Below are 25720 nucleotides of genomic sequence, written 5' to 3'. Positions count from 1 at the left end.
TTGCAGCACCGGTGGAATACCTACTGCTGGGACACCAGCACTGACCAGTTTTGCAGCACTGGTGGAGCACCTACTGCTGGGACACCAGCTCTGACCAGTTTTGCAGCACTGGTGGAACATCTACTGCTGGGACACCAGCTCTGACCAGTTTTGCAGCACTGGTGGAGCACCTACTGCTGGGACACCAGCACTGACCAGTTTTGCAGCACCGGAGGAACACCTACTGCTGGGACACCAGCACTGACCAGTTTTGCAGCACTGCTGGACACCTACTGCTGGGCCACCAGCACTGACCTGTTTTGCAGCACTGGTGGAACACCTGCTGCTGGGTCACCAGCTCTGACCAGTTTTGCAGCACTGGTGGAACACCTACTGCTGGGACACCAGCACTGACCAGTTTTGCAGCACTGGTGGAACACCTACTGCTGGGACACCAGCTATGACCAGTTTTGCATCACTGGTGGAACATCTACTGCTGGGACACCAGCTCTGACCAGTTTTGCAGCACTGGTGGAACACCTACTGCTGGGACACCAGCACTGACCAGTTTTGCATCACTGGTGGAACACCTACTGCTGGGACACCTGAACTGACCAGTTTTGCAGCACTGGTGGAACACCTACTGCTGGGACACCAGCACTGACCAGTTTTGCATCACTGGTGGAACACCTACTGCTGGGACACCAGCACTGACCAGTTTTGCAGCACTGGTGGAACACCTACTGCTGGGACACCAGCACTGACCAGTTTTGCAGCACTGTTGGAACACCTGCTGCTGGGTCACCAGCTCTGACCAGTTTTGCAGCACTGGTGGAACATCTACTGCTGGGACACCAGCACTGACCAGTTTTGCATCACTGGTGGAACACCTACTGCTGGGACACCAGCACTGACCAGTTTTGCAGCACTGGTGGAACACCTACTGCTGGGACACCAGCACTGACCAGTTTTGCAGCACTGTTGGAGCACCTGCTGCTGGGTCACCAGCTCTGACCAGTTTTGCAGCACTGGTGGAACACCTACTGCTGGGACACCAGCACTGACCAGTTTTGCATCACTGGTGGAACACCTACTGCTGGGACACCTGAACTGACCAGTTTTGCAGCACTGGTGGAACACCTACTGCTGGGACACCAGCACTGACCAGTTTTGCATCACTGGTGGAACACCTACTGCTGGGACACCAGCACTGACCAGTTTTGCAGCACTGGTGGAACACCTGCTGCTGGGTCACCAGCTCTGACCAGTTTTGCAGCACTGGTGGAACACCTACTGCTGGGACACCAGCACTGACCAGTTTTGCAGCACCGGTGGAACACCTACAGCTGGGACACCAGCACTGACCAGTTTTGCAGCACCGGTGGAACACCTGCTGCTGGGTCACCAGCTCTGACCAGTTTTGCAGCACTGGTGGAACACCTACTGCTGGGACACCAGCACTGACCAGTTTTGCAGCACTGGTGGAACACCTGCTGCTGGGTCACCAGCTCTGACCAGTTTTGCAGCACTGGTGGAACACCTACTGCTGGGACACCAGCACTGACCAGTTTTGCAGCACTGGTGGAACACCTACAGCTGGGACACCAGCACTGACCAGTTTTGCAGCACCGGTGGAACACCTACTGCTGGGACACCAGCACTGACCAGTTTTGCAGCACTGGTGGAACACCTACTGCTGGGACACCAGCACTGACCAGTTTTGCAGCACCGGTGGAACACCTACTGCTGGGACACCAGCACTGACCAGTTTTGCAGCACTGGTGGAACACCTACTGCTGGGACACCAGCACTGACCAGTATTGCAGCACTGGTGGAACACCTACTCCTGGGACACCAGCACTGACCAGTTTTGCAGCATCGGTGGAACACCGACTGCTGGGACACCAGCACTGACCAGTTTTGCAGCACTGGTGGAACACTTACTGCTGGGACACCTGAACTGACCAGTTTTGCAGCACTGGTGGAACACCTACTGCTGGGACACCAGCACTGACCAGTTTTGCAGCACTGTTGGAACACCTGCTGCTGGGTCACCAGCTCTGACCAGTTTTGCAGCACTGGTGGAACACCTACTGCTGGGACACCAGCACTGACCAGTTTTGCAGCACTGGTGGAACTCCTACTGCTGGGACACCAGCACTGACCAGTTTTGCAGCACCGGTGGAACACCTACTGCTGGGACACCAGCACTGACCAGTTTTGCAGCACTGGTGGAACACCTACTGCTGGGACACCAGCACTGACCAGTATTGCAGCACTGGTGGAACACCTACTGCTGGGACACCAGCACTGACCAGTTTTGCAGCACCGCTGGAACACCTACTGCTGGGACACCAGCACTGACCAGTTTTGCAGCACTGGTGGAACACCTACTGCTGGGACACCAGCACTGACCAGTATTGCAGCACTGGTGGAACACCTAATGCTGGGACATCAGCACTGACCAGTTTTGCAGCACTGGTGGAACACCTACTGCTGGGACACCAGCACTGACCAGTATTGCAGCACTGGTGGAACACCTACTGCTGGGACACCAGCACTGACCAGTTTTGCAGCACTGGTGTAACACCTACTGCTGGGACACCAGCACTGACCAGTATTGCAGCACTGGTGGAACACCTACTGCTGGGACACCAGCACTGACCAGTTTTGCAGCATCGGTGGAACACCGACTGCTGGGACACCAGCACTGACCAGTTTTGCAGCACTGGTGGAACACTTACTGCTGGGACACCAGCACTGACCAGTTTTGCAGCACTGTTGGAACACCTACTGCTGGGACACCAGCACTGACCAGTTTTGCAGCACTGGTGGAACACGTTCTGCTGGGACACCAGCACTGACCAGTTTTGCAGCACTGGTGGAATACCTACTGCTGGGAAACCAGCACTGACCAGTTTTGCAGCACTGGTGGAACACCTACTGCTGGGACACCAGCACTGACCAGTTTTGCAGCACTGGTGGAACACCTACTGCTGGGACACCAGCACTGACCAGTTTTGCAGCACCGGTGGAACACCTACTGCTGGGACACCAGCACTGACCAGTATTGCAGCACTGGTGGAACACCTAATGCTGGGACATCAGCACTGACCAGTTTTGCAGCACCGGTGGAACACCTACTGCTGGGACACCAGCACTGACCAGTTTTGCAGCACTGGTGTAACACCTACTGCTGGGACACCAGCACTGACCAGTATTGCAGCACTGGTGGAACACCTACTGCTGGGACACCAGCACTGACCAGTTTTGCAGCATCGGTGGAACACCGACTGCTGGGACACCAGCACTGACCAGTTTTGCAGCACTGGTGGAACACGTTCTGCTGGGACACCAGCACTGACCAGTTTTGCAGCACTGGTGGAATACCTACTGCTGGGAAACCAGCACTGACCAGTTTTGCAGCACTGGTGGAACACCTACTGCTGGGACACCAGCACTGACCAGTTTTGCAGCACTGGTGGAACACCTACTGCTGGGACACCAGCACTGACCAGTTTTGCAGCACCGGTGGAACACCTACTGCTGGGACACCAGCACTGACCAGTTTTGCAGCACTGGTAGAACACCTACTGCTGGGACAGCAGCACTGAACAGTTTTGCAGCACTGGTGGAACACCTACTGCTGGGACACCAGCACTGAGCCGTTTTGCAGCACCGGTGGAACACCTACTGCTGGGACACCAGCACTGAGCCGTTTTGCAGCACCGGTGGAACACCTACTGCTGCGACACCAGCACTGACCAGTTTTGCAGCACTGGTGGAACACCTACTGCTGGGACACCAGCACTGACCAGTTTTGCAGCACTGGTGGAACACCTACTGCTGGGGCACCAGCAGTGACCAGTTTTGCAGCACTGGTCGAACACCCACTGCTGGGACACCAGCACTGACCAGTTTTGCAGCACCGGTGGAACACCTACTGCTGGGACACCAGCACTGACCAGTTTTGCAGCACTGGTGGAACACCTACTGCTGGGACACCAGCACTGACCAGTTTTGCAGCACCGGTGGAACACCTGCTGCTGGGACACGAGCACTTACCAGTTTTGCAGCTCTGGTGGAACACCTACTGCTGGGACACCAGCACTGACCAGTTTTGCAGCACCGGTGGAACACCTGCTGCTGGGACACGAGCACTTACCAGTTTTGCAGCTCTGGTGGAACACCTACTGCTGGGACACCAGCACTGACCAGTTTTGCAGCACCGGTGGAACACCTGCTGCTGGGACACGAGCACTTACCAGTTTTGCAGCTCTGGTGGAACACCTACTGCTGGGACACCAGCACTGACCAGTTTTGCAGCACCGGTGGAACACCTACTGCTGGGACACCAGCACTGACCAGTTTTGCAGCACTGGTGGAACACCTTCTGCTGGGACACCAGCACTGAACAGTTTTGCAGCACCGGTGGAACACCTACTGCTGGGACACCAGCACTTTCCAGTTTTGCAGCACTGGTGTAACACCTACTGCTGGGACACCAGCACTGACCAGTATTGCAGCACTGGTGTAACACCAACTGCTGGGACACCAGCACTGGCCAGTTTTGCAGCACTGGTGTAACACCAACTGCTGGGACACCAGCTCTGACCAGTTTTGCAGCACTGGTGAAACACCTACTGCTGGAACACCAGCACTGACCAGTTTTGCAGCACTGGTGTAACACCTGCTGCTGGGACACCAGCACTGACCAGTTTATCAGCACTGGTGGAACACCTAATGCTGGGTCACCAGCTCAGACCAGTTTTGCAGCACTGGTGGAACACCTACTGCTGTGACACCAGCACTGACCAGTTTTGCATCACTGGTGGAACACCTACTGCTGGGACACCAGAACTGACCAGTTTTGCTGCACTGGTGGAACACCTACTGCTGGAACACCAGCACTGACCAGTTTTGCAGCACTGCTGGAAAACCTACTGCTGGGACACCAGCACTGACAAGTTTTGCAGCACTGGTGTAACACCTACTGCTGGGACACCAGCTCTGACCAGTTTTGCAGCATTGGTGGAACATCTACTGCTGGGACACCAGCTCTGAGCAGTTTTGCAGCAACGGTGGAACACCTACTGCTGGTATACCAGCACTGACCAACATTTGCAGCACCGGTGGAACACTTACTGCTGGAACACCAGCACTGACCAGTTTTGCAGCACTGGTGGAACACCTACTGCTGGGACAGCAGCACTGACCAGTTTTGCAGCACTGGTGGTACACCTACTGCTGGGACACCAGCACTGACCAGTTTTGCAGCACTGGTGGAACACCTACTGCTGGGACACCAGCACTGACCAGTTTTGCAGCACTGGTGGAACACCTACTGCTGGGACACCAGCACTGACCAGTGTTGCAGCACCGATGGAACAACTACTGCTGGGACACCAGCACTGACCAGTTTTGCAGCACTGGTGGAACACCTACTGCTGGGACACCAGCAAAGACAGGTTTTGCAGCACTGGTGGAACACCTACTGCTGGGAGACCAGCACTGACCAGTTTTGCAGCACCGGTGGAACACCTACTGCTGGGACACCAGCACTGACCAGTTTTGCAGCACTGGCGGAACACCTACTGCTGGGACACCAGCACTGACCAGTTTTGCAGCACTGGTGGAACACCTAATGCTGGGACACCAGCACTGCCCAGTTTTGCAGCACTGGTGGAACACCTACTGCTGGGACACCAGCACTGACCAGTTTTGCAGCACTGGTGTAACACCTACTACTGGGACACCAGCACTGACCAGCATTGCAGCACTGGTGGAACACCTACTGCTGGGACACCAGCACTGACCAGTTTTGCAGCACTGGTGTAACACCTACTACTGGGACACCAGCACTGACCAGTATTGCGGCACTGGTGGAACACCTACTGCTGGGACACCAGCACTGACCTGTTTTGCAGCACCGGTGGAACACCTACTGCTGGGACACCAGCACTGACCAGTTTTGCAGCACTGGTAGAACACCTACTGCTGGGACACCAGCACTCGACCATTTTGGAACACTGTTGGAACACCTACTGCTGGGACACCAGCACTGACCAGTTTTGCAGCACCGGTGGAACACCTACTGCTGGGACACCAGCTCTGACCAATTTTGCAGAACTGGTGGAACACCTACTGCTGGGACACAAGCACTGACCAGTTTTGCAGCACTGGTGGAACACCTAATGCTGCGACACCAGCACTGACCAGTTTTGCAGCACTGGTGTAACACCTACTGCTGGGACACCAGCACTGACAAGTATTGCAGCACTGGTGGAACACCTACTGCTGGGACACCAGCACTGACCAGTTTTGCAGCACCGGTGGAACACCTACTGCTGGGACACCAGCACTGACCAGTTTTGCAGCACTGGTAGAAAACCTACTGCTGGGACACCAGCACTGACCAGTTTTGCAGCACTGCTGGAACACCTACTGCTGGGACACCAGCTCTGACCAGTTTTGCAGCACCGGTGGAACTCCTACAGCTGGGACACCAGCACTGACCAGTTTTGCAGCACTGGTGGAACACCGACTGCTGGGACACCAGCACTGACCAGTTTTGCAGCACCGGTGGAACACCTACTGCTGGGACACCAGCACTGAACAGTTTTGCAGCACTGGTGGAACACCTACTGCTGGGACACCAGCTCTGACCAGTTTTGCAGCACTGGTGGAACACCTACTGCTGGGACACCAGCACTGACCAATTTTGCAGCACCGGTGGAACACGTACTGCTGGGACACCAGCACTGACCAGTTTTGCAGCACTGGTGGAACACCTACTGCTGGGACACCAGCAATGACCAGTTTTGCAGCACCGGTGGAACACCTACTGCTGGGACACCAGCACTGACCAGTTTTGCAGCACTGGTGGAACACCTACTGCTGGGACACCAGCACTGAGCTGTTTTGCAGCACTGGTGGAGCACCTACTGCTGGGACACCAGCTCTGACCAGTTTTGCAGCACTGGTGGAGCACCTACTGCTGGGACACCAGCACTGACCAGTTTTGCAGCACCGGTGGAATACCTACTGCTGGGACACCAGCACTGAGCTGTTTTGCAGCACTGGTGGAGCACCTACTGCTGGGACACCAGCACTGACCAGTTTTGCAGCACTGGTGGAGCACCTACTGCTGGGACACCAGCTCTGACCAGTTTTGCAGCACTGGTGGAACATCTACTGCTGGGACACCAGCTCTGACCAGTTTTGCAGCACTGGTGGAGCAACTACTGCTGGGTCACCAGCACTGACCAGTTTTGCAGCACCGGAGGAACACCTACTGCTGGGACACCAGCACTGACCAGTTTTGCAGCACTGCTGGAACACCTACTGCTGGGCCACCAGCACTGACCTGTTTTGCAGCACTGGTGGAACACCTGCTGCTGGGTCACCAGCTCTGACCAGTTTTGCAGCACTGGTGGAACACCAACTGCTGGGACACCAGCACTGACCAGTTTTGCATCACTGGTGGAACACCTACTGCTGGGACACCAGAACTGACCAGTTTTGCAGCACTGGTGGAACACCTGCTGCTGGGTCACCATCTCTGATCAGTTTTGCAGCACTGGTGTAACACCTACTGCTGGGACACCAGCACTGACCAGTATTGCAGCACTGGTGGAACACCTACTGCTGGCACATCAGCACTGACCAGTTTTGCAGCACTGGTGGAACACCTACTGCTGGGACACCAGCACTGACCAGTTTTGCAGCACTGGTGGAACACCTACTGCTGTGACACCAGCACTGACCAGTTTTGCATCACTGGTGGAACACCTACTGCTGGGACACCAGAACTGACCAGTTTTGCAGCACTGGTGGAACACCTACTGCTGGGACACCAGCACTGACCAGTTTTGCAGCACTGCTGGAACACCTACTGCTGGGACACCAGCACTGACAAGTTTTGCAGCACTGGTGTAACACCTACTGCTGGGACACCAGCACTGACCAGTTTTGCAGCATTGGTGGAACACCTACTGCTGGGACACAAGCTCTGAGCAGTTTTGCAGCAACGGAGGAACACCTACTGCTGGTATACCAGCACTGACCAACATTTGCAGCACCGGTGGAACACTTACTGCTGGAACACCAGCACTGACCAGTTTTGCAGCACCGGTGGAACACCTACTGCTGGGACACCAGCACTGACCAGTTTTGCAGCACTGGTGGAACACCTACTGCTGGGACACCAGCACTGACCAGTTTTGCAGCACTGGTGGAGCACCTACTGCTGGGACACCAGCTCTGACCAGTTTTGCAGCACTGGTGGAACATCTACTGCTGGGACACCAGCTCTGACCAGTTTTGCAGCACTGGTGGAGCACCTACTGCTGGGACACCAGCACTGACCGGTTTTGCAGCACTGGTGGAACACCTACTGCTGGGACACCAGCACTGACCAGTTTTGCAGCACTGGTGGAACACCTACTGCTGGGACACCAGCACTGACCAGTTTTGCAGCACTGGTGGAACATCTACTGCTGGGACACCAGCTCTGACCAGTTTTGCAGCACTGGTGGAGCACCTACTGCTGGGACACCAGCACTGACCGGTTTTGCAGCACTGGTGGAACACCTACTGCTGGGACACCAGCACTGACCAGTTTTGCAGCACCGGAGGAACACCTACTGCTGGGACACCAGCACTGACCAGTTTTGCAGCACTGGTGGAGCACCTACTGCTGGGACACCAGCACTGACCAGTTTTGCAGCACTGGTGGAACACCTACTGCTGGGACACCAGCACTGACCAGTTTTGCAGCACCGGAGGAACACCTACTGCTGGGACACCAGCACTGACCAGTTTTGCAGCACTGCTGGAACACCTACTGCTGGGCCACCAGCACTGACCTGTTTTGCAGCACTGCTGGAACACCTGCTGCTGGGTCACCAGCTCTGACCTGTTTTGCAGCACTGGTGGAACACCTGCTGCTGGGTCACCAGCTCTGACCAGTTTTGCAGCACCGGTGGAACACCTACTGCTGGGCCACCAGCACTGACCAGTTTTGCATCACTGGTGGAACATCTACTGCTGGGACACCAGCTCTGACCAGTTTTGCAGCACCGGTGGAACACCTACTGCTGGGACACCAGCACTGACCAGTTTTGCAGCACTGGTGGAACACCTACTGCTGGGACACCAGCACTGACCAGTTTTGCAGCAGCGGTGGAACACCTACTGCTGGGACACCAGCACTGACCAGTTTTGCAGCACTGGTGGAACACCTAATGCTGGGACATCAGCACTGACCAGTTTTGCAGCAGCGGTGGAACACCTACTGCTGGGACACCAGCACTGACCAGTTTTGCAGCACTGGTGTAACACCTACTGCTGGGACACCAGCACTGACCAGTATTGCAGCACTGGTGGAACACCTACTGCTGGGACACCAGCACTGACCAGTTTTGCAGCATCGGTGGAACACCGACTGCTGGGACACCAGCACTGACCAGTTTTGCAGCACTGGTGGAACACTTACTGCTGGGACACCAGCACTGACCAGTTTTGCAGCACTGTTGGAACACCTACTGCTGGGACACCAGCACTGACCAGTTTTGCAGCACTGGTGGAACACGTTCTGCTGGGACACCAGCACTGACCAGTTTTGCAGCACTGGTGGAACACCTACTGCTGGGACACCAGCACTGACCAGTTTTGCAGCACCGGTGGAACACCTACTGCTGGGACACCAGCACTGACCAGTTTTGCAGCACTGGTGGAACACCTACTGCTGGGACACCAGCACTGACCAGTTTTGCAGCACTGGTAGAACACCTACTGCTGGGACAGCAGCACTGAACAGTTTTGCAGCACTGGTGGAACACCTACTGCTGGGACACCAGCACTGACAAGTTTTGCAGCACTGGTCGAACACCCACTGCTGGGACACCAGCACTGACCAGTTTTGCAGCACCGGTGGAACACCTACTGCTGGGACACCAGCACTGACCAGTTTTGCAGCACTGGTGGAACACCTACTGCTGGGACACCAGCACTGACCAGTTTTGCAGCACCGGTGGAACACCTGCTGCTGGGACACGAGCACTTACCAGTTTTGCAGCTCTGGTGGAACACCTACTGCTGGGACACCAGCACTGACCAGTTTAGCAGCACCGGTGGAACACCTACTGCTGGGACACCAGCACTGACCAGTTTTGCAGCACCGGTGGAACATCTACTGCTGGGACACCAGCACTGACCAGTTTTGCAGCACTGGTGGAACACCTACTGCTGGGATACCAGCACTGACCAGTTTTGCAGCACTGGTGGAACACCTACTGCTGGGGCACCAGCACTGACCAGTTTTGCAGCACCGGTGGAACACCTACTGCTGGGACACCAGCTCTGACCAGTTTTGCAGCATTGGTGGAACATCTACTGCTGGGACACCAGCTCTGAGCAGTTTTGTAGCAACGGTGGAACACCTACTGCTGGTATACCAGCACTGACCAACATTTGCAGCACCGGTGGAACACTTACTGCTGGAACACCAGCACTGACCAGTTTTGCAGCACTGGTGGAACACCTACTGCTGGGACAGCAGCACTGACCAGTTTTGCAGCACTGGTGGTACACCTACTGCTGGGACACCAGCACTGACCAGTTTTGCAGCACTGGTGGAACACCTACTGCTGGGACACCAGCACTGACCAGTTTTGCAGCACTGGTGGAACACCTACTGCTGGGACACCAGCACTGACCAGTGTTGCAGCACCGATGGAACAACTACTGCTGGGACACCAGCACTGACCAGTTTTGCAGCACTGGTGGAACACCTACTGCTGGGACACCAGCAAAGACAGGTTTTGCAGCACTGGTGGAACACCTACTGCTGGGACACCAGCACTGACCAGTTTTGCAGCACCGGTGGAACACCTACTGCTGGGACACCAGCACTGACCAGTTTTGCAGCACTGGTGGAACACCTACTGCTGGCACACCAGCACTGACCAGTTTTGCAGCACTGGTGTAACACCTACTACTGGGACACCAGCACTGACCAGTATTGCAGCACTGGTGGAACACCTACTGCTGGGAAACCAGCACTGACCAGTTTTGCAGCACTGGTGTAACACCTACTACTGGGACACCAGCACTGACCAGTATTGCGGCACTGGTGGAACACCTACTGCTGGGACACCAGCACTGACCAGTTTTGCAGCACCGGTGGAACACCTACTGCTGGGACACCAGCACTGACCAGTTTTGCAGCACTGGTAGAACACCTACTGCTGGGACACCAGCACTGACCAGTTTTGCAGCAACGGTGGAACACCTACTGCTGGGACACAAGCACTGACCAGTTTTGCAGCACTGGTGGAACACCTGCTGCTGGGACACCAGCACTGACAAGTATTGCAGCACTGGTGGAACACCTACTGCTGGGACACCAGCACTGACAAGTTTTGCAGCACTGGTGTAACACCTACTGCTGGGACACCAGCAGTGACAAGTATTGCAGCACTGGTGGAACACCTACTGCTGGGACACCAGCACTGACAAGTTTTGCAGCACCGGTGGAACACCTACTGCTGGGACACCAGCACTGATCTGTTTTGCAGCACTGGAAGAAAACCTACTGCTGGGACACCAGCACTGACCAGTTTTGCAGCACTGCTGGAACACCGACTGCTGGGACACCAGCACTGATCTGTTTTGCAGCACTGGTAGAAAACCTACTGCTGGGACACCAGCACTGATCTGTTTTGCAGCACTGCTGGAACACCTACTGCTGGGACACCAGCTCTGACCAGTTTTGCAGCACCGGTGGAACTCCTACAGCTGGGACACCAGCACTGACCAGTTTTGCAGCACTGGTGGAACACCGACTGCTGGGACACCAGCACTGACCAGATTTGCAGCACCGGTGGAACACCTACTGCTGGGACACCAGCACTGAACAGTTTTGCAGCACTGGTGGAACACCTACTGCTGGGACACCAGCACTGACCAATTTAGCAGCACCGTTGGAACACCTACTGCTGGGACACCAGCTCTGACCAGTTTTGCAGCACTGGTGGAACACCTACTGCTGGGACACCAGCACTGACCAATTTAGCAGCACCGTTGGAACACCTACTGCTGGGACACCAGCTCTGACCAGTTTTGCAGCACTGGTGGAACACCTACTGCTGGGACACCAGCACTGACCAATTTTGCAGCACCGGTGGAACACGTACTGCTGGGACACCAGCACTGACCAGTTTTGCAGCACTGGTGGAACACCTACTGCTGGGACACCAGCACTGACCAGTTTTGCAGCACCGGTGGAACACCTACTGCTGGGACACCAGCACTGACCAGTTTTGCAGCACTGGTGGAACACCTACTGCTGGGACACCAGCACTGAGCTGTTTTGCAGCACTGGTGGAGCACCTACTGCTGGGACACCAGCTCTGACCAGTTTTGCAGCACTGGTGGAGCACCTACTGCTGGGACACCAGCACTGACCAGTTTTGCAGCACCGGTGGAATACCTACTGCTGGGACACCAGCACTGAGCTGTTTTGCAGCACTGGTGGAGCACCTACTGCTGGGACACCAGCACTGACCAGTTTTGCAGCACCGGAGGAACACCTACTGCTGGGACACCAGCACTGACCAGTTTTGCAGCACTGCTGGAACACCTGCTGCTGGGTCACCAGCTCTGACCAGTTTTGCAGCACTGGTGGAGCAACTACTGCTGGGACACCAGCACTGACCAGTTTTGCAGCACCGGAGGAACACCTACTGCTGGGACACCAGCACTGACCAGTTTTGCAGCACTGCTGGAACACCTGCTGCTGGGTCACCAGCTCTGACCAGTTTTGCAGCACTGGTGGAACACCAACTGCTGGGACACCAGCACTGACCAGTTTTGCATCACTGGTGGAACACCTACTGCTGGGACACCAGAACTGACCAGTTTTGCAGCACTGGTGGAACACCTGCTGCTGGGTCACCAGCTCTGATCAGTTTTGCAGCACTGGTGTAACACCTACTGCTGGGACACCAGCACTGACCAGTATTGCAGCACTGGTGGAACACCTACTGCTGGCACATCAGCACTGACCAGTTTTGCAGCACTGGTGGAACACCTACTGCTGGGACACCAGCACTGACCAGTTTTGCAGCACTGGTGTAACACCTACTGCTGGGACACCAGCACTGACCAGTATTGCAGCACTGGTGGAACACCTACTGCTGGGACACCAGCACTGACCAGTTTTGCAGCACTGGTGTAACACCTACTGCTGGGACACCAGCACTGACCAGTATTGCAGCACTGGTGGAACACCTACTGCTGGGCCACCAGCACTGGCCAGTTTTGCAGCACTGGTGAAACACCTGCTGCTGGGACACCAGCACTGACCAGTTTATCAGCACTGGTGGAACACCTAATGCTGGGTCACCAGCTCAGACCAGTTTTGCAGCACTGGTGGAACACCTACTGCTGTGACACCAGCACTGACCAGTTTTGCAGCACTGGTGGAACACCTACTGCTGTGACACCAGCACTGACCAGTTTTGCATCACTGGTGGAACACCTACTGCTGGGACACCAGAACTGACCAGTTTTGCAGCACCGGTGGAACACCTACTGCTGGGACACCAGCACTGACCAGTTTTGCAGCACTGGTGGAACACCTACTGCTGGGACACCAGCACTGAGCTGTTTTGCAGCACTGGTGGAGCACCTACTGCTGGGACACCAGCTCTGACCAGTTTTGCAGCACTGGTGGAGCACCTACTGCTGGGACACCAGCACTGACCAGTTTTGCAGCACCGGTGGAATACCTACTGCTGGGACACCAGCACTGAGCTGTTTTGCAGCACTGGTGGAGCACCTACTGCTGGGACACCAGCACTGACCAGTTTTGCAGCACCGGAGGAACACCTACTGCTGGGACACCAGCACTGACCAGTTTTGCAGCACTTCTGGAACACCTGCTGCTGGGTCACCAGCTCTGACCAGTTTTGCAGCACTGGTGGAGCAACTACTGCTGGGACACCAGCACTGACCAGTTTTGCAGCACCGGAGGAACACCTACTGCTGGGACACCATCACTGACCAGTTTTGCAGCACTGCTGGAACACCTGCTGCTGGGTCACCAGCTCTGACCAGTTTTGCAGCACTGGTGGAACACCAACTGCTGGGACACCAGCACTGACCAGTTTTGCATCACTGGTGGAACACCTACTGCTGGGACACCAGAACTGACCAGTTTTGCAGCACTGGTGGAACACCTGCTGCTGGGTCACCAGCTCTGATCAGTTTTGCAGCACTGGTGTAACACCTACTGCTGGGACACCAGCACTGACCAGTATTGCAGCACTGGTGGAACACCTACTGCTGGCACATCAGCACTGACCAGTTTTGCAGCACTGGTGGAACACCTACTGCTGGGACACCAGCACTGACCAGTTTTGCAGCACTGGTGTAACACCTACTGCTGGGACACCAGCACTGACCAGTATTGCAGCACTGGTGGAACACCTACTGCTGGGACACCAGCACTGACCAGTTTTGCAGCACTGGTGTAACACCTACTGCTGGGACACCAGCACTGACCAGTATTGCAGCACTGGTGGAACACCTACTGCTGGGCCACCAGCACTGGCCAGTTTTGCAGCACTGGTGAAACACCTGCTGCTGGGACACCAGCACTGACCAGTTTATCAGCACTGGTGGAACACCTAATGCTGGGTCACCAGCTCAGACCAGTTTTGCAGCACTGGTGGAACACCTACTGCTGTGACACCAGCACTGACCAGTTTTGCATCACTGGTGGAACACCTACTGCTGGGACACCAGAACTGACCAGTTTTGCAGCACTGGTGGAACACCTACTGCTGGGACACCAGCACTGACCAGTTTTGCAGCACTGCTGGAACACCTACTGCTGGGACACCAGCACTGACAAGTTTTGCAGCACTGGTGTAACACCTACTGCTGGGACACCAGCACTGACCAGTTTTGCAGCATTGGTGGAACACCTACTGCTGGGACACAAGCTCTGAGCAGTTTTGCAGCAACGGAGGAACACCTACTGCTGGTATACCAGCACTGACCAACATTTGCAGCACCGGTGGAACACTTACTGCTGGAACACCAGCACTGACCAGTTTTGCAGCACTGGTGGAACACCTACTGCTGGGACAGCAGCACTGACCAGTTTTGCAGCACTGGTGGTACACCTACTGCTGGGACACCAGCACTGACCAGTTTTGATGCACTGGTGGAACACCTACTGCTGGGACACCAGCACTGACCAGTTTTGCAGCACTGGTGGAACACCTACTGCTGGGACACCAGCACTGACCAGTGTTGCAGCACCGATGGAACAACTACTGCTGGGACACCAGCACTGACCAGTTTTGCAGCACTGGTGGAACACCTACTGCTGGGACACCAGCAAAGACAGGTTTTGCAGCACTGGTGGAACACGTTCTGCTGGGACACCAGCACTGACCAGTTTTGCAGCACTGGTGGAACACCTACTGCTGGGGCACCAGAACTGACCAGTTTTGCAGCACTGGTGGAACACCTACTGCTGGGACACCAGCACTGACCAGTTTTGCAGCACTGGTGGAACACCTACTGCTGGGGCACCAGAACTGACCAGTTTTGCAGCACTGGTGGAACACCTACTGCTGTGACACCAGCACTGACCAGTTTTGCAGCACTGGTGGAACACCTACTGCTGGGGCACCAGCAGTGACCAGTTTTGCAGCACTGGTCGAACACCCACTGCTGGGACACCAGCACTGACCAGTTTTGCAGCACCGGTGGAACACCTACTGCTGGGACACCAGCACTGACCAGTTTTGCAGCACTGGTGGAACACCTACTGCTGGGACACCAGCACTGACCAGTTTTGCAGCACCGGTGGAACACCTGCTGCTGGGACACGAGCACTTACCAGTTTTGCAGCTCTGGTGGAACACCTACTGCTGGGACACCAGCACTGACCAGTTTAGCAGCACCGGTGGAACACCTACTGCTGGGACACCAGCACTGACCAGTTTTGCAGCACCGGTGGAACATCTACTGCTGGGACACCAGCACTGACCAGTTTTGCAGCACTGGTGGAACACCTACTGCTGGGATACCAGCACTGACCAGTTTTGCAGCACTGGTGGAACACCTACTGCTGGGGCACCAGCACTGACCAGTTTTGCAGCACCGGTGGAACACCTACTGCTGGGACACCAGCTCTGACCAGTTTTGCAGCATTGGTGGAACATCTACTGCTGGGACACCAGCTCTGAGCAGTTTTGCAGCAACGGTGGAACACCTACTGCTGGTATACCAGCACTGACCAACATTTGCAGCACCGGTGGAACACTTACTGCTGGAACACCAGCACTGACCAGTTTTGCAGCACTGGTGGAACACCTACTGCTGGGACAGCAGCACTGACCAGTTTTGCAGCACTGGTGGTACACCTACTGCTGGGACACCAGCACTGACCAGTTTTGCAGCACTGGTGGAACACCTACTGCTGGGACACCAGCACTGACCAGTTTTGCAGCACTGGTGGAACACCTACTGCTGGGACACCAGCACTGACCAGTGTTGCAGCACCGATGGAACAACTACTGCTGGGACACCAGCACTGACCAGTTTTGCAGCACTGGTGGAACACCTACTGCTGGGACACCAGCAAAGACAGGTTTTGCAGCACTGGTGGAACACCTACTGCTGGGACACCAGCACTGACCAGTTTTGCAGCACCGGTGGAACACCTACTGCTGGGACACCAGCACTGACCAGTTTTGCAGCACTGGTGGAACACCTACTGCTGGCACACCAGCACTGACCAGTTTTGCAGCACTGGTGTAACACCTACTACTGGGACACCAGCACTGACCAGTATTGCAGCACTGGTGGAACACCTACTGCTGGGAAACCAGCACTGACCAGTTTTGCAGCACTGGTGTAACACCTACTACTGGGACACCAGCACTGACCAGTATTGCGGCACTGGTGGAACACCTACTGCTGGGACACCAGCACTGACCAGTTTTGCAGCACCGGTGGAACACCTACTGCTGGGACACCAGCACTGACCAGTTTTGCAGCACTGGTAGAACACCTACTGCTGGGACACCAGCGCTGACCAGTTTTGCAGCAACGGTGGAACACCTACTGCTGGGACACCAGCGCTGACCAGTTTTGCAGCACTGGTGGAACACCTACTGCTGGGAAACCAGCACTGACCAGTTTTGCAGCACTGGTGTAACACCTACTACTGGGACACCAGCACTGACCAGTATTGCGGCACTGGTGGAACACCTACTGCTGGGACACCAGCACTGACCAGTTTTGCAGCACCGGTGGAACACCTACTGCTGGGACACCAGCACTGACCAGTTTTGCAGCACTGGTGGAACACCTGCTGCTGGGACACCAGCACTGACAAGTTTTGCAGCACTGGTGTAACACCTACTGCTGGGACACCAGCACTGACAAGTATTGCAGCACTGGTGGAACACCTACTGCTGGGACACCAGCACTGACAAGTTTTGCAGCACCGGTGGAACACCTACTGCTGGGACACCAGCACTGATCTGTTTTGCAGCACTGGAAGAAAACCTACTGCTGGGACACCAGCACTGACCAGTTTTGCAGCACTGCTGGAACACCGACTGCTGGGACACCAGCACTGATCTGTTTTGCAGCACTGGTAGAAAACCTACTGCTGGGACACCAGCACTGATCTGTTTTGCAGCACTGCTGGAACACCTACTGCTGGGACACCAGCTCTGACCAGTTTTGCAGCACCGGTGGAACTCCTACAGCTGGGACACCAGCACTGACCAGTTTTGCAGCACTGGTGGAACACCGACTGCTGGGACACCAGCACTGACCAGTTTTGCAGCACCGGTGGAACACCTACTGCTGGGACACCAGCACTGAACAGTTTTGCAGCACTGGTGGAACACCTACTGCTGGAACACCAGCACTGACCAATTTAGCAGCACCGTTGGAACACCTACTGCTGGGACACCAGCTCTGACTAGTTTTGCAGCACTGGTGGAACACCTACTGCTGGGACACCAGCACTGACCAATTTAGCAGCACCGTTGGAACACCTACTGCTGGGACACCAGCTCTGACCAGTTTTGCAGCACTGGTGGAACACCTACTGCTGGGACACCAGCACTGACCAATTTTGCAGCACCGGTGGAACACGTACTGCTGGGACACCAGCACTGACCAGTTTTGCAGCACTGGTGGAACACCTACTGCTGGGACACCAGCACTGACCAGTTTTGCAGCACCGGTGGAACACCTACTGCTGGGACACCAGCACTGACCAGTTTTGCAGCACTGGTGGAACACCTACTGCTGGGACACCAGCACTGAGCTGTTTTGCAGCACTGGTGGAGCACCTACTGCTGGGACACCAGCTCTGACCAGTTTTGCTGCACTGGTGGAGCACCTACTGCTGGGACACCAGCACTGACCAGTTTTGCAGCACCGGTGGAATACCTACTGCTGGGACACCAGCACTGAGCTGTTTTGCAGCACTGGTGGAGCACCTACTGCTGGGACACCAGCACTGACCAGTTTTGCAGCACCGGAGGAACACCTACTGCTGGGACACCAGCACTGACCAGTTTTGCAGCACTGCTGGAACACCTGCTGCTGGGTCACCAGCTCTGACCAGTTTTGCAGCACTGGTGGAGCAACTACTGCTGGGACACCAGCACTGACCAGTTTTGCAGCACCGGAGGAACACCTACTGCTGGGACACCAGCACTGACCAGTTTTGCAGCACTGCTGGAACACCTGCTGCTGGGTCACCAGCTCTGACCAGTTTTGCAGCACTGGTGGAACACCAACTGCTGGGACACCAGCACTGACCAGTTTTGCATCACTGGTGGAACACCTACTGCTGGGACACCAGAACTGACCAGTTTTGCAGCACTGGTGGAACACCTGCTGCTGGGTCACCAGCTCTGATCAGTTTTGCAGCACTGGTGTAACACCTACTGCTGGGACACCAGCACTGACCAGTATTGCAGCACTGGTGGAACACCTACTGCTGGCACATCAGCACTGACCAGTTTTGCAGCACTGGTGGAACACCTACTGCTGGGACACCAGCACTGACCAGTTTTGCAGCACTGGTGTAACACCTACTGCTGGGACACCAGCACTGACCAGTATTGCAGCACTGGTGGAACACCTACTGCTGGGACACCAGCACTGACCAGTTTTGCAGCACTGGTGTAACACCTACTGCTGGGACACCAGCACTGACCAGTATTGCAGCACTGGTGGAACACCTACTGCTGGGCCACCAGCACTGGCCAGTTTTGCAGCACTGGTGAAACACCTGCTGCTGGGACACCAGCACTGACCAGTTTATCAGCACTGGTGGAACACCTAATGCTGGGTCACCAGCTCAGACCAGTTTTGCAGCACTGGTGGAACACCTACTGCTGTGACACCAGCACTGACCAGTTTTGCATCACTGGTGGAACACCTACTGCTGGGACACCAGAACTGACCAGTTTTGCAGCACTGGTGGAACACCTACTGCTGGGACACCAGCACTGACCAGTTTTGCAGCACTGCTGGAACACCTACTGCTGGGACACCAGCACTGACAAGTTTTGCAGCACTGGTGTAACACCTACTGCTGGGACACCAGCACTGACCAGTTTTGCAGCATTGGTGGAACACCTACTGCTGGGACACAAGCTCTGAGCAGTTTTGCAGCAACGGAGGAACACCTACTGCTGGTATACCAGTACTGACCAACATTTGCAGCACCGGTGGAACACTTACTGCTGGAACACCAGCACTGACCAGTTTTGCAGCACTGGTGGAACACCTACTGCTGGGACAGCAGCACTGACCAGTTTTGCAGCACTGGTGGTACACCTACTGCTGGGACACCAGCACTGACCAGTTTTGATGCACTGGTGGAACACCTACTGCTGGGACACCAGCACTGACCAGTTTTGCAGCACTGGTGGAACACCTACTGCTGGGACACCAGCACTGACCAGTGTTGCAGCACCGATGGAACAACTACTGCTGGGACACCAGCACTGACCAGTTTTGCAGCACTGGTGGAACACCTACTGCTGGGACACCAGCAAAGACAGGTTTTGCAGCACTGGTGGAACACCTACTGCTGGGACACCAGCACTGACCAGTTTTGCAGCACTGGTGGAACACCTACTGCTGGGACACCAGCACTGACCAGTTTTGCAGCACTGGCGGAACACCTACTGCTGGGACACCAGCACTGACCAGTTTTGCAGCACTGGTGGAACACCTAATGCTGGGACACCAGCACTGCCCAGTTTTGCAGCACTGGTGGAACACCTACTGCTGGGACACCAGCACTGACCAGTTTTGCAGCACTGGTGTAACACCTACTACTGGGACACCAGCACTGACCAGTATTGCAGCACTGGTGGAACACCTACTGCTGGGACACCAGCACTGACCAGTTTTGCAGCACTGGTGTAACACCTACTACTGGGACACCAGCACTGACCAGTATTGCGGCACTGGTGGAACACCTACTGCTGGGACACCAGCACTGACCAGTTTTGCAGCACCGGTGGAACACCTACTGCTGGGACACCAGCACTGACCAGTTTTGCAGCACTGGTGGAACACCTACTGCTGGGACACCAGCTCTGACCAGTTTTGCAGCACTGGTGGAACACCTACTGCTGGGACACCAGCACTGACCAATTTTGCAGCACCGGTGGAACACGTACTGCTGGGACACCAGCACTGACCAGTTTTGCAGCACTGGTGGAACACCTACTGCTGGGACACCAGCACTGAGCTGTTTTGCAGCACTGGTGGAGCACCTACTGCTGGGACACCAGCTCTGACCAGTTTTGCAGCACTGGTGGAGCACCTACTGCTGGGACACCAGCACTGACCAGTTTTGCAGCACCGGTGGAATACCTACTGCTGGGACACCAGCACTGAGCTGTTTTGCAGCACTGGTGGAGCACCTGCTGCTGGGACACCAGCTCTGACCAGTTTTGCAGCACTGGTGGAACATCTACTGCTGGGACACCAGCTCTGACCAGTTTTGCAGCACTGGTGGAGCACCTACTGCTGGGACACCAGCACTGACCAGTTTTGCAGCACCGGAGGAACACCTACTGCTGGGACACCAGCACTGACCAGTTTTGCAGCACTGCTGGAACACCTACTGCTGGGCCACCAGCACTGACCTGTTTTGCAGCACTGGTGGAACACCTGCTGCTGGGTCACCAGCTCTGACCACTTTTGCAGCACTGGTGGAACACCAACTGCTGGGACACCAGCACTGACCAGTTTTGCATCACTGGTGGAACACCTACTGCTGGGACACCAGAACTGACCAGTTTTGCAGCACTGGTGGAACACCTACTGCTGGGACACCAGCACTGACCAGTTTTGCATCACTGGTGGAACACCTACTGCTGGGACACCTGCACTGACCAGTTTTGCAGCACTGCTGGAACACCTACTGCTGGGCCACCAGCACTGACCTGTTTTGCAGCACTGGTGGAACACCTGCTGCTGGGTCACCAGCTCTGATCAGTTTTGCAGCACTGGTGGAAAACCTACTGCTGGGACACCAGCACTGACCAGTTTTGCATCACTGGTGGAACATCTACTGCTGGGACACCAGAACTGACCAGTTTTGCAGCACTGGTGGAACACCTACTGCTGGGACACCAGCACTGACCAGTTTTGCATCACTGATGGAACACCTACTGCTGGGACACCAGCACTGACCAGTTTTGCAGCACTGTTGGAACACCAGCTGCTGGGTCACCAGCTCTGACCAGTTTTGCAGCACTGGTGGAGCACCTACTGCTGGGACACCAGCACTGACCAGTTTTGCAGCACCGGTGGAATACCTACTGCTGGGACACCAGCACTGACCAGTTTTGCAGCACTGGTGGAGCACCTACTGCTGGGACACCAGCTCTGACCAGTTTTGCAGCACTGGTGGAACATCTACTGCTGGGACACCAGCTCTGACCAGTTTTGCAGCACTGGTGGAGCACCTACTGCTGGGACACCAGCACTGACCAGTTTTGCAGCACCGGAGGAACACCTACTGCTGGGACACCAGCACTGACCAGTTTTGCAGCACTGCTGGAACACCTACTGCTGGGCCACCAGCACTGACCTGTTTTGCAGCACTGGTGGAACACCTGCTGCTGGGTCACCAGCTCTGACCAGTTTTGCAGCACTGGTGGAACACCTACTGCTCGGACACCAGCACTGACCAGTTTTGCATCACTGGTGGAAAACCTACTGCTGGGACACCAGAACTGACCAGTTTTGCAGCACTGGTGGAACACCTACTGCTGGGACACCAGCACTGACCAGTTTTGCATCACTGGTAGAACACCTACTGCTGGGACACCAGCACTGACCAGTTTTGCAGCACTGTTGGAACACCTGCTGCTGGGTCACCAGCTCTGACCAGTTTTGCAGCACTGGTGGAACACCTACTGCTGGGACACCAGCACTGACCAGTTTTGCATCACTGGTGGAACACCTACTGCTGGGACACCAGAACTGACCAGTTTTGCAGCACTGGTGGCACACCTACTCCTGGGGCACCAGCACTGACCAGTTTTGCAGCACTGGTGGAACACCTACTGCTGGCACATCAGCACTGACCAGTTTTGCAGCACTGGTGGAACACCTACTGCTGGGACACCAGCACTGACCAGTTTTGCAGCACTGGTGGAACACCTACTGCTGGCACATCAGCACTGACCAGTTTTGCAGCACTGGTAGAACACCTACTGCTGGGACACCAGCACTGACCAGTTTTGCAGCACTGGTGGAACACCTACTGCTGGGACACCAGCACTGACCAGTTTTGCAGCACTGGTGGAACACCTAATGCTGGGACACCAGCACTGACCAGTTTTGCAGCACTGGTGTAACACCTACTGCTGGGACACCAGCACTGACCAGTATTGCAGCACTGGTGGAACACCTACTGCTGGGACACCAGCTCTGACCAGTTATGCAGCATCGGTGGAACACCGACTGCTGGGACACCAGCACTGACCAGTTTTGCAGCACCGGTGGAACACCTACTGCTGGGACACCAGCACTGACCAGTTTTGCAGCATCGGTGGAACACCGACTGCTGGGACACCAGCACTGACCAGTTTTGCAGCACTGGTGGAACACCTACTGCTGGGACACCAGCACTGACCAGTTTTGCAGCACTGGTGGAACACCTACTGCTGGGACACCAGCACTGGCCAGTTTTGCAGCACTGGTGGAACACCTACTGCTGGGACACCAGCACTGACCAGTTTTGCAGCACTGGTGGAACACGTTCTGCTGGGACACCAGCACTGACCAGTTTTGCAGCACTGGTGTTTACCTACTGCTGGGAAACCAGCGGAGACCAGTTTTGCAGCACTGGTGGAACACCTACTGCTGGGACACCAGCACTGACCAGTTTTGCAGCACTGGTGGAATACCTACTGCTGGGACACCAGCACTGACCAGTTTTGCAGCACCGGTGGAACACTTACTGCTGCGACATCAGCACTGACCAGTTTTGCAGCACCGGTGGAACACCTACTGCTGGGACACCAGCACTGACCAGTTTTGCAGCACTGGTAGAACACCTACTGCTGGGACAGCAGCACTGACCAGTTTTGCAGCACTGGTGGAACACCTACTGCTGGGGCACCAGCAGTGACCAGTTTTGCAGCACTGGTGGAACACCTACTGCTGGGACACCAGCACTGAGCCGTTTTGCAGCACCGGTGGAACACCTACTGCTGGGACACCAGCACTGACCAGTTCTGCAGCACCGGTGGAACACCTGCTGCTGGGACACCTGCACTGACCAGTTTTGCAGCAATGGTGGAACACCTACTGCTGGGACACCAGCACTGACCAGTTTTGCAGCACCGGTGGAACACCTGCTGCTGGGACACCAGCACCGACCAGTTTTGCAGCACTGGTGGAACACCTACTTATGGGACACCAGCTCTGAGCAGCTTTGCAGCACCGGTGGAACTCCTACTGCTGGGACACCAGCACTGACCAGTTTTGCAGCACTGGTGGAACACGTTCTGCTGGGACACCAGCACTGATCAGTTTTGCAGCACTGGTGGAACACCTAATGCTGGGACACCAGCACTGACCAGTTTTGCAGCACTGGTGTAACACCTACTGCTGGGAAACCAGCACTGACCAGTATTGCAGCACTGGTGGAACACCTACTGCTGGGACACCAGCACTGACCAGTTTTGCAGCACTGGTGGAACACCTACTGCTGGGACACCAGCACTGACCAGTTTTGCAGCACTGGTGGAACACCTACTGCTGGGACACCAGCACTGACCAGTTTTGCAGCATCGGTGGAACACCGACTGCTGGGACACCAGCACTGACCAGTTTTGCAGCACTGGTGGAACACCTACTGCTGGGACACCAGCACTGACCAGTTTTGCAGCACTGGTGGAACACCTACTGCTGGGACACCAGCACTGGCCAGTTTTGCAGCACTGGTGGAACACCTACTGCTGGGACACCAGCACTGACCAGTTTTGCAGCACTGGTGGAACACGTTCTGCTGGGACACCAGCACTGACCAGTTTTGCAGCACTGGTGGAATACCTACTGCTGGGAAACCAGCACTGACCAGTTTTGCAGCACTGGTGGAACACCTACTGCTGGGACAGCAGCACTGACCAGTTTTGCAGCACCGGTGGAACACCTACTGCTGGGACACCAGCACTGACCAGTTTTGCAGCACCGGTGGAACACCTACTGCTGGTATACCAGCACTGACCAGTTTTGCAGCACTGGTCGAACACCTACTGCTGGGACAGCAGCACTGACCAGTTTTGCAGCACTGGTGGAACACCTACTGCTGGGACACCAGCACTGACCAGTTTTGCAGCACCGGTGGAACACCTACTGCTGGGACACCAGCACTGACCAGTTTTGCAGCACTGGTGGAACACCTACTGCTGGGACACCAGCACTGACCAGTTTTGCAGCACCGGTGGAACACGTACTGCTGGGACATCAGCACTGACCAGTTTTGCAGCACCGGTGGAACACCTACTGCTGGGACACCAGCACTGAGCAGTTTTGCAGCACTGGTAGAACACCTACTGCTGGGACACCAGCACTGACCAGTTTTGCAGCACTGGTGGAACACCTACTGCTGGGACACCAGCACTGACCAGTTTTGCAGCACTGGTGGAACATCTACTGCTGGGACACCAGCACTGACCAGTTTTGCAGCACCGGTGGAACATCTACTGCTGGGACACCAGCACTGACCAGTTTTGCAGCACCGGTGGAACATCTACTGCTGGGACACCAGCACTGACCAGTTTTGCAGCACTGGTGGAACACCTACTGCTGGGACACCAGCACTGACCAGTTTTGCAGCACCGGTGGAACACCTACTGCTGGGACACCAGCACTGACCAGTTTTGCAGCACTGGTGGAACATCTACTGCTGGGACACCAGCACTGACCAGTTTTGCAGCACTGGTGGAACACCTACTGCTGGGACACCAGCACTGACCAGTTTTGCAGCACCGGTGGAACACCTACAGCTGGGACACCAGCACTGACCAGTTTTGCAGCACTGGTGGAACACCTACTGCTGGGACACCAGCACTGACCAGTTTTGCAGCACTGGTGGAACACCTACTGCTGGGACACCAGCACTGACCAGTTTTGCAGCACCGGTGGA

This window comes from Somniosus microcephalus, unplaced genomic scaffold, assembly GCF_052327205.1.
Source record: "Somniosus microcephalus isolate GS21.2 unplaced genomic scaffold, FLI_Smic_1.0 unresolved_chr3, whole genome shotgun sequence".
In the NCBI taxonomy this organism is placed as follows: domain Eukaryota; kingdom Metazoa; phylum Chordata; class Chondrichthyes; order Squaliformes; family Somniosidae; genus Somniosus; species Somniosus microcephalus.
Note: the sequence above shows the minus strand (reverse complement) of the source record.